The 11,328-nt window shown below is 40.2% G+C and overlaps 1 pseudogene across 1 annotated transcript in view; it reads right to left on the bottom strand.

The window, feature by feature from the left end:
• Nucleotides 1–619: 619 nt before the first annotated feature.
• The window catches only part of LOC311138626 (serine/threonine-protein kinase H1-like), a 67,066-nt pseudogene continuing 56,357 nt past the window's right edge, over nucleotides 620–11,328 (bottom strand). The window contains exon 6 of the transcript in view: nucleotides 620–1,184. The product of the transcript in view is annotated as a serine/threonine-protein kinase H1-like (transcript). The remainder of the gene's footprint in view (nucleotides 1,185–11,328) is intronic.

Genomic DNA, 11,328 nt, shown 5'->3' with positions numbered 1-11,328 from the left:
CCCATCCTATTTGCATTTTAATGCACTTTCAAACTTTGTTTTTCTTTTTGTTTTCCTCTCCCCTTAGCCTACTCCTAGAACAGTTTTAATTTGAAATAAAGTTTTCAGGTACTCAATTTTAATATTGATGATGGCTTATTACATTATTACAGAGCAGGGTGTGTCAAGAGGTATCACTGTCTGTTAAGCCTCACCCCCCAGAGTTTTACTCATACTTACTTAATCATTTTCGTTCCTGGAGGAACATAGGGCCTGTACTAGAGTTTCACTTATACCAAACCTGAAAAACTATCTGATGTTTTGCCTATTTTGTAAGGCAAAGTCTGATCATCTCTATAGGGGTTGGAGATGGTTAAGTCTTAGAAAAAGCCTCTGACCCTCATATCAGTCTGTGTGGTGTGTTTGTGAGCAAGCAGGTGTTGAGTGAGCCATAGAAGGATCAGAGTTTACTAGCTAAGCATGGGTCTGTAACTAAGACAGAGTAGCAGCGACAGAACAGGATAAGGCCTCAGCCTGACTCACAGACACAACTGGAGACTGTGTCTGCATCCCAAATGGCACCACCTCTGGTCAAAAGTAGTGCACTTAATAGGGAATAGGGTGGCATTTTTGAGAAAGCCTATGATTCAGACTGGGGATGGAGACGCTCTGATGTCTGCAGCAGTAAGACAGAAGACTTAGCCTGAACAGCTGTTGTGCTGCTGATGTTACTCTGACTGGGTCTTTGGCAGAGCGGCCCTGGCTGGGTGGTGTTGGTGGGGGAGGGGGAGCCCGCTGGTTGAACCTGCTCAGGGGGCTTCTGGGGCTGGGAGGTGGGCTTCAGAGACTGTCCTGATTCCCTGGCTGTTGTCTCTGGTTCTGGGTGGTGGGTCTCTGGGTCTGGTTCCTCTCCAGAAGCTCTCTCTCCCACTGGTGCGTAGATTGAAATCGACTGTGGCTAGCCCCGGAGCCCATGCTGCTGGGGCATCGGGAGGACGAGGAGGGGACTGAGGCCCGAGACGCCCTCCGCCGGAGGTTCTGGGAGATGGAGCGGTGCAGGTTGGTCATGGAGGAGGAGCTTGCTGCCATTGGTGACCACCCAGGGGTGGCGGAGGGCCTGGGTGGCGGTGAGGCAAGATGAAGGATCCACCGCTAGGAGGCGCTCAATTAAGTCCTTAGCCTGGTTGGGACACAGAGGGCCAGGGCTGCGACAGGAAGATGTAATCATTCACACTATATACAGTAATAAGACTTACAGTACAGACTTAGACATGTTATACAGGCTAGAAACGAAAATCCAACTGTCATAATTGTAACGACAGACGCTTGGAGATGAGAAGCAAGTACAGGGTGTGGATTGAATAATAAATAAACATGAAACAAAACAAGAACAGGGTCTGGACATGAGAAACATAACATCAATGCTGACTGGGGAATGAACCTGAGGGAGTGACAGATATGACTTGATGGAGTCCAGGTGCGTCCCATAATTAAGCGCAGGTGCACGTAATGATGGTGGCAGGTGTGCGTAATGATGAGTGAACTGGTGACCTTGAGCACCGGAAAGGGGGAGCGGGAGTAGATGTGACAATAATAGTTAGCTATCAGTCTGAATGCCCATATTACTGTAAGTAAGACTTTCCTCAACTAATTTAACTCTGACTCCACTGCTCATCTAGACAGATGGTCTATTATCCTGAATTTCTGAAGTAGCGGAGTACATTTTCACTATCCCCCTGATCCCCTTACAATCGAACAATTACAGGATAGAGTGCTGAGTAAAAATCTAAGTTCTAGATTGGAAAACGAAAATGTATTCAAAGTCCTGTTCAATCAAGCTATGTGGCCGTAGCCTACGCCAAATAAAGCGTAGGCTAGTCTTCGTCCCAAATAGCACCTTATTCCCTTTATAGTGCACAGCACTACATATGAGACACATACCAATATTTGATTAAATAGGCCTCTAAGCCTGTGTTCCCTGACCTTTGCTGCCCAACAGGATGAAATGTAAAGTTTCATTCCAAAACGCTATACATCCATTTTCAGAAATGTTAGTAAATTAGCTTTTATTGTTTAAAGAAATTCTGAAAGAGATTGGTGTTTTTTTCCCACTATCTAATCATGGCAGACATGTTTTAGTTTAAATCTATAACTTGATGGTTTAATTTCAGAGAGACAAATAATCATGTTTTTGTAATGCTATATACAGTAAGGGAAAAAAGTATTTGATCCCCTGCTGATTTTGTACGTTTGCCCACTGACAAAGACATGATCAGTCTATAATTTTAATGGTAGGTTTATTTGAACAGTGAGAGACAGAATCACAACAAAAAAATCCAGAAAAACACATGTAAAAAATGTTATAAATTGATTTTTGCATTTTAATGAGGGAAATAAGTATTTGACCCCTCTGCAAAACATGACTTAGTACTTGGTGGCAAAACCCTTGTTGGCAATCACAGAGGTCAGACATTTCTTGTAGTTGGCCACCAGGTTTGCACACATCTCAGGAGGGATTTTGTCCCACTCCTCTTTGCAGATCTTATCCAAGTCATTAAGTTTTCGAGGCTGACGTTTGGCAACTCGAACCTTCAGCTCCCTCCACAGATTTTCTATGGGATTAAGGTCTGGAGACTGGCTAGTCCACTCCAGGACCTTAATGTGCTTCTTCTTGAGCCACTCCTTTGTTGCCTTGGCCGTGTGTTTTGGGTCATTGTTATGCTGGAATACCCATCCACGACCCATTTTCAATGCCCTGGCTGAGGGAAGGAGGTTCTCACCCAAGATTTGACGGTATATGGCCTGTCCATTGTCCCTTTGATGCGGTGAAGTTGTCCTGTCCCCTTAAAAGAAAAACACCCCCAAAGCATAATGTTTCCACCTCCATGTTTGACGGTGGGGATGGTGTTCTTGGGGTCATAAGCTGCATTCCTCCTCCTCCAAACGCGGCGAGTTGAGTTGATGCCAAAGAGCTCGATTTTGGTCTTATCTGACCACAACACTTTCACCCAGTTCTCCTCTGAATCATTCAGATGTTCATTGGCAAACTTCAGACGGGCCTGTATATGTGCTTTCTTGAGCAGGGGGACCTTGCGGGCGCTGCAGGATTTCAGTCCTTCACGGCGTAGTGTGTTACCAATTGTTTTCTTGGTGACTATGGTCCCAGCTTCCTTGAGATCATTGACAAGATCCTCCCGTGTAGTTCTGGGCTGATTCCTCACTGTTCTCATGATCATTGCAACTCCACGAGGTGAGATCTTGCATGGAGCCCCAGGCCGAGGAAGATTGACAGTTATTTTGTGTTTCTTCCATTTGCGAATAATCGCACCAACTGTTGTCACCTTCTCACCAAGCTGCTTGGCGATGGTCTTGTAGCCCATTCCAGCCTTGTGTAGGTCTACAATCTTGTCCCTGACATCCTTGGAGAGCTCTTTGGTCTTGGCCATGGTGGAGAGTTTGGAATCTGATTGTTTGATTGCTTCTGTGGACAGGTGTCTTTTATACAGGTAACAAACTGAGATTTGGAGCACTCTCTTTAAGAGTGTGCTCCTAATCTCAGCTCGTTACCTGTATAAAAGACACATGGGAGCCAGAAATCTTTCTGATTGAGAGGGGGTCAAATACTTATTTCCCTCATTAAAATGCAAATCGATTTATAACATTTTTGACATGCGTTTTTCTGAAGGTTTTTGTTGTTATTCTGTCTCTTACTGTTCAAATAAACCTACCATTAAAATTATAGACTGATCATTTCTTTGTCAGTGGGCAAACGTACAAAATCAGCAGGGGATCAAATACTTTTTTCCCTCACTGTATCTGCCTCACTCTCAGATAATAAGTAGTACTGGTAGGTTTTGCACAGTCAAATGTAACAAATATCTACATTTTTAATAAAGAAATGTACAAATGATACATTTTTGACATAAATATTTAAAATTTAAAAAATAAATATATATTCTATACAGTAATATGAGATCTGTATGTAAAACATTTACATTTGACATTTTAGTCATTTAGAAGAAAATGTATATTTGCACGGACCCAATATTGCACTGACTATGCACATTCACAAGACTAAATATACAAACTATATAAACACTCACTCACACACACACTACACTGACACTCTCACACAAAACCCACAAACACACACACACACACACACACACACACACACACACACACACACACACACACACACACACACACACACACACACACACACACACACACACACACACACACACACACACACACACACACACACACATGCATACCGACACAACACAAACACACAAACACGCATACATTATTTTGTAACTCTGCATCGTTGGGAAGGTCTCGTAAGTCTACAAATTGGATTTGATTTGAGTTGTGGATTGCTCTTTAATTCCAATTAAATTCTTGAATTTGAATTGGCTCTACAGGAAGCAAATTTGAATTGAATTTGAATTAAAGGAAATATAATTTAAGTCAGTGAATTTCAATCATCATAGTAATGTTTATTTTGACATCATGTATGGTTACCAATACCCTATCATAAGGTTGAAACATTTCATTTATAAAACTCAATTTTAAATATTAACAGTGGTGTTGAAATATTCTAAGATCATGTTGTTGGTTGTCTAAAAATTCATAATTCCCTTAATGTTTTTAAATCAGAAAAAATACATTACCCAAAATGCATTAGATCAAATAATAATCTCATTTCAAACTCAGCTCCACAGCATCACCACATATAGTATAATAGTAGTGCATAAATATATAAATACATACAACAATGTAAATCGCAAGCAGAATTACAACAACAAAAACAACAAATGTGGATACAGTTCATGGGGTAAGCAAAATCAGATTAAATTCTTGCCCTCGTCTGAGCCACTCTCTCCAAGAACAGTGCTTCCATGTTCAGAAGACTAACCCCACTGATTTTGCTTGCCAGCTTTACTATTTTGTGTAGTTGTTTTCAGTTTAAGATGAATAGTTGATTGTACCAGGCTTGGAAACAGAACATGAGAGCACTCTGAATAAGGGATGTGTTGAATATGCTTGTTAGTGTTGTGTGCAACAGTGAAGAGGCAGTTAATTGAATGCAAGCTTTAAAAAAAAGGAAATTAAATCATTTCTAGCCTGCCTATCTATGGGAAACAGGGACCTGCTCAGTTTTCCACCACAAAATTGCCAAAAATAGTAGAACCAGCTCACCTGCTTTTACAATATGATTTGACTATTAGATGTTCAATGTTTATTTTGGAAAAAATAATATTTTAAAAGGAATAGTTTCACCATATTAAATTGAGAGTTCAGTTAATGTAACAGGGTTGACTTTAAAATGAGGGACAGAGGTAAATGAATCACAATTTTGGGGTTAAAGATGGAATCCTTAATAGTGAATTTGCAACGTCTGTTTGTGATATTACAACAACAAATATGTTTTTTCCCTCGTACGTCATTGCACGCACGATAGAACAGCAGCATGTGTACTGTGCGACGCTCCCCCAGCGCTCCTCACCTCTGCTTGTCAACAACAACGACCGTGGGGCGGACAGTGGCGCTGTTTCCCACTACTGTGGATTCCATCTTTAAGTGGGTAAAATATTCCTATATGTCAAAATGCTGAATTTTCACACTTTAGCAAGTCTTTATTCATATTGAAAATCTGATTGATTGAATTCTCCACAAGGTCTATATTAAAGGGCACTTCATTTTCTATAACATGATTTTTTAATTCAGTATTGGGGCACAATTTCTACTTAAAATATCAAAGGCACTTATTTCGTGGAACGACCCATCTCATGACAAAGAAAAATACTGTTTGACATGTTTGAGTTATAATCAAACTAATATTTGAAATAGTATAGTGTTTGTATTCTTTGCATTAATAGGTGGCATATCCTTTGGATAAAAGATTTGTCAAATGATTGAACATTTTAAGTTTCAATTCTCAATTGAATTGGTTTGAATTAAATTCTACTACCTTCAATTCAAATTCAATTCAAATTCTGCTTCCTGTGGGGTGTGGCCCATTCAAATTCAATTCAAATTCATTGTTTGAATGGAATTAAATTCAGAAATTGATCCCAAACCTGGTTTTATATTAACTTCACAATACAACCCTGCGGACATGTATCTATCTAAGGGGTCTTTTGGTTCTTTGTCATTTCAAATTATTCCCCTTGTAAGGAAAAAAACCACCCTCCTGAATAGATCATCAACATGCAGTGTCTTTCAATAAATAATATACCATCCATTTAGTAAATCATAATCCTTTTGGCATTCTGTCATAGAGACAATGTTCCCTTAATCAAGTTGTCCTTACAAGTAATCCAAACGGTGCTAAAGAAAAATCTAAAGCCTGAAGCGTGCTGTTACTTTGTGACCTTTGTGTCACCTCTCCACATTCAATGTAATATCGCAGGTGCAGCTGGCACTAATGCAGTTGTTTTGGTATTAGACCGTATAAGATCCTTAGCATTGGCTTGACAACAGTGACTGTGCCTTGACAATGAAATCACCTTGTGTAATAATAATACATACAGTAGATTGATTATAATACTTTAGAAATACTTTAAGAACAGGATTGACTTGTTTCCTCAACAACCAAGACAGACAAACTCATATCAATGTCATTCAACAAAGAGGGAGGAGAAGAAAAAAGAATGACTGTAATTTATCTCCCACTAACCTCTCTATCACAGAAGGTTGGTGGCACCTTAATCCTTAATTGGGGAGGACGGGCTCGTGATAATGGCTGGAGTGGAATAGGTGGAATGGTTTTAAATACAACAAACACATGGTTTCCATGTGTTTGATGCCATTCCATTCGCTCCGTTCCAGACATTATTGTGAGCCGTCCTCCCCTCAGCAGCCTCCACTGCTCTCTCTATACAGTTCCTTCGGAAAGTATTCAGACCCCTTGACTTTTTCCACATTTTGTTACGTTACAGCCTTATTCTAAAACTGATGAAATAATTTTTGTGCAAATGTATTATAAATAAAAAACAGAAATACATTATTTACATAAGTATTCAGCCCCTTTGCTATGAGACTCGAACATTTATCTCAGGTGCATCCTGTTTCCATTGATCATCATTGAGATGTTTCTACAACTAGATTGGAGTCCACCTGTGGTAAATTCAATTCATTGGACATGATTTGGAAAGGCACACACCTGTCTATGTAAGGTCCCACAGTTGACAGTGCATGTCAGAGCAAAAACCAAGCCATGAGGTTGAAGGAATTGTCCGTAGAGCTCTGAGACAGGATTGTGTCGAGGCACAGGTAGCAAAACATTTCTGCAGCATTGAAAGTCCCCAAGAACACAGTGGCCTCCATAATTCTTAAATGGAAGATGTTTGGAACCCCCAAGACTCTTCCAAACTGGAAGAAGGGCATTGGTCAGGGAGGTGACCAAGAACCTGATGGTCACTCTGACAGAGCTCCAGAGTTCCTCTGTGGAGATTGGAGAAACTTCCAGAAGGACAACCATCTCTGCAGCACTCCACCAATGAGGCCTTTATGGTAGAGTGGCCAGACGGAAGCAACTCCTCTGTAAAAGGCACATGACCACCCACTTGGAGTTAGCCAAAAGTCACCTAAAGACTCTCAGACCATGAGAAACAAGATTCTCTGGTCTGATAAAATCATGATTGAACTCTTTGGCCTAAATGCCAAGTGTCACATCTGGAGGAAACCTAGCACCATCCCTACGGTGAAGCATGCTGGTGGCAGCATCATGCTGTGGGGAGGTTTTTCAACGGCAGGGACTGGGAGACTAGTCAGGATCGAGGCAAAGATGAACGGAGCAAAGTACAGAGAGATCCTTGATGAAAACCTGCTCCAGAGCACTCAGGACCTCAGACTGGGGCGAAGGTTCACCTTTCAACAGGACAATGACCCTAAGCACACAGCCAAGACAAAGCAGGAGTGGCTTCAGACAAGTCTCTGAATGTCCTTGAGTGGCCCAGCCAGAGCCCTGGACTTGAACCTGATCGAACATCTCTGGACAGACCTGAAAATAGCTCCCCATCCAACCTGACAGAGCTTGAGAGGATCTGCAGAGAAGAATGGGAGAACTCCCCAAATACAGGTTTGCCAAGCTTGTAGCGTCATACTCAAGAAGACTCGATGCTGTAATCGCTGCCAAAGGTGCTTAAACAAAGTACTGAGTAAAGGGTCTGAATACTTATGTTAATGTGATATTTCCGTTCTTTTAGCGAAAATGTATAAAAACCTGTTTTTGTTTTGTCATTATGGGGTATTGTGTGTAGATTGATGAGGAAAAAACTATTTAATCCATTTTAGAATAAGGCTGTAACGTAACAAAATATGAAAAAAGTAAAGGGGTCTGAATAATTTCTGAAGGCACTGTATATACTTTTGAAGCTTTGATTATTTGTAATAGTGTAATAATTTGTTGCCTTGGGCTAAGTGCCATTAACCTGTATTATTACCATCAATACACAATGCAAGGCGTGATAAGCTTCACTCACTTTAGGGCTGGATGATATGGCCAAAATATCATATCACAATATTCTTCCAATTTATGACGGTATGACAGTATTTGACAGTATTTTATGTTTTTTTAAATAAAAAAAGTTATAAATATGCTTCACGAGTAGCGCATGACCCTATGGCAACACATACATTCTGATTGTTTTATACTGTTCAATCAAACCTTTTCAGCATTTTCATCAATTTATGCATTTCCTTCACTCATTTGTTATCATTTCCACACTACCACATTTGTTTTGTCTTTGTATGCCTCTTTTTATGATTTCTCTTTTCTATTTTTTTCCTCTAGGCAGGTAGCCTAGCGGTTAAGAGTGTTGAGCCAGTAACTGAAAGGTTGCTTGTTTGAATCCCTGAGCCAACTAGGTGAAAGATGTGTTGATGTGTCCTTGAGCAAGGCACTTAACCCTATTTGCTTCTGTAAGTCACTCTGGATGAGAGCATCTGCTACATGGCTAAAATGTATGACTAAGTATTTTCAATGGCAGTTCTTACTTCGGCCTTGTGCCGATTTCTAGGGTACTTTTGGCACCAGCATTGCTTCACATGCACTATTCATGGCAGAAAATAGTACATGTGCGCAGCCAAAGCTCTTGCTAGCAAAATAGCAGTTCTCAACTGTTAGCAGTCTCTTACTGGTGGTAGAAAAGGGCGATTGACATCATTTTTCGAGTTTCATCACTCAGTTATTACATTTATATTACATTTAACAAACAAAAGGTAAAATATGGTTTACCGCCCAGCCCTTACTCACTTTACTGCTAAGTAGAGAATGATGACTTGAATTAACTTCATCTCACTCACAATTTCCACAACATAAAAAAATATATAAACTGTAACAAATCGGCTCTCTGACTAGAATAAGGGCAACAACAACAACCCAAGGAAAACCTTTGAATGAATGTTTCTCTTTCTAAACCTCACTCTTCAGGGAAGGTCTCGCTCCTCCCCATTTTAATCCAGAAATGCATTTCTCCTTTTTTGTCTCTCACCCAGTAATGACAATTAATCAACCATGAAATTGACAATCGTGAGTGCCAGCAAGAGGAATTCAAAGCGAAGCAGGTCTCACATAGACACAGTGCACTAGACTAGAGAGAGAGAGATGGAGAGAGAGAGAGAGAGAGAGAGATAGAAAGAGAAGTCTGTCTGTCTGTATCTGAGCAGAGTAGTCTACTGCACACAGAGCAGCACCTTAAACATGCTCCTCACAGACTCCTTCATTATGTTATTTCACACCTGAGAGGCAAAGAAGTCAGTCACAGTCACTTTGTCTGGAGGGAGAAACAGGATTTGATTGAGCTCAGTCACAACTACAGACCACTGTCTGTTCCTCTTAATCATTGTGTTGTTCTGATCATTTATTGTTAATGTCTTGTATACATTCAATATGTCTTGGTCAAGACAGGGTTTCTAACCTAAAATGGAGGTGAAAGCTACATTATCAGCACATACAATATTAGTAACTCACATATGGGTTAAAACAACATGAACCAACTAATATGACAGAGGGTCTATATACTGTACTATATGATGGATCTTTATACTATCCCTAAGTATTGCCTCCCAATATCAATACAATAAATACACTGTTCAGAGAGAAGAGTTGTAGAAACTCTGTTGTCTTTGGAAGTGGGCCACCGCCACCTGAAGTAGAAGTTGATTTTCTTGTTTTATTTTGTAAATGTTCCATGTAAAGAAAACAGTGGCTTTATTAGGTTTGGTGGAAGGGGTAAGAGCCTGAACCATATATCATTGATTAAGAGAAAGTCAGTTTGGGAGCGAAAGGCACAATAAGGCTACACCCCAAATGGCATGCTAATCCCTACCTACATGCACTACTTTTGACCAGAGCCTTATGGGCCCTGGTCAGAAGTAGTGCACTACATAGGGAATAGGGTGCCATTTGGGAGGTAACCTAATAGGAGAAAAAACTACAGGGCCTGGTGTATTGAGCAACATCTTGTTAGCTATTAAAGAGAGAGATGACGATATGAAGAATCAATGGCTCACTTCACGCCAGCTTTGTTAGCGCCAGGATACATCCTCACCTGACAAACATGTAATTACAACAAATGAAGGAAACGCTAGAGGCTAGGATTACAGCTTTAATGTTATTGTGTGGATAATACACTCAGAATAATATAAATCTGCACGCAAGCCTCTCAGACACTAAAGATTTATTAGCTGCTGTTGCGGGACGTCGAACCCAAGCAGGATTTTTCCATAGCAACAAAGACAACCTTATACAACATTAGTACATCTATACCATATATATACCACATTAGTACATACAGTACTGTATATACCACTATAATAGCACTGTAATTAAGGCCAATGGAAGGATGTAGCCTGGTGTTTTCAATCGACCAAATAGCTAGCCTGCATTTATATTCTAATGCCAAACATACATTACCATTAAAAACGAAATATCATTTTCAGGTGGTATTTTTTAAAATGTCATGACTAATGTGCGTGTAGCCTTGTGTAGCTCAGTTGGTAGAGCATGGCGTTTGCAACGCCAGGGTTGTGGGTTCGATTCCCACTGGGGGCCAGTATGAAAATGTATGCACTCACTAAACTGTAAGTCACTCTGGATAACAGTGTCTGCTAAATGACTAAAATGTAAAATGTAATGTGCAATATAGAGAGGAGATTGTTTTTATATATAATAATAACTTATTACATTTGTAAAGCGCTGTTCATTATACAGAATAATCTCAAAGTGCATACAATAAAATAAAATAAAATAAAAAAAATGGACCCAACTAGACAGGCAACTGACACAAAGAACACAGCTGACGCTACAAGGGACAAGGACACCAAATCACACAGCTA

The sequence above is a fragment of the Coregonus lavaretus genome, assembly GCF_964263955.1.
Source record: "Coregonus lavaretus genome assembly, chromosome: 2".
Taxonomy (NCBI): Eukaryota; Metazoa; Chordata; class Actinopteri; order Salmoniformes; family Salmonidae; genus Coregonus; species Coregonus lavaretus.
The sequence above is the reverse complement of the archived record's forward strand: the minus strand, read 5'-3'. Positions and strand labels throughout refer to the sequence as shown.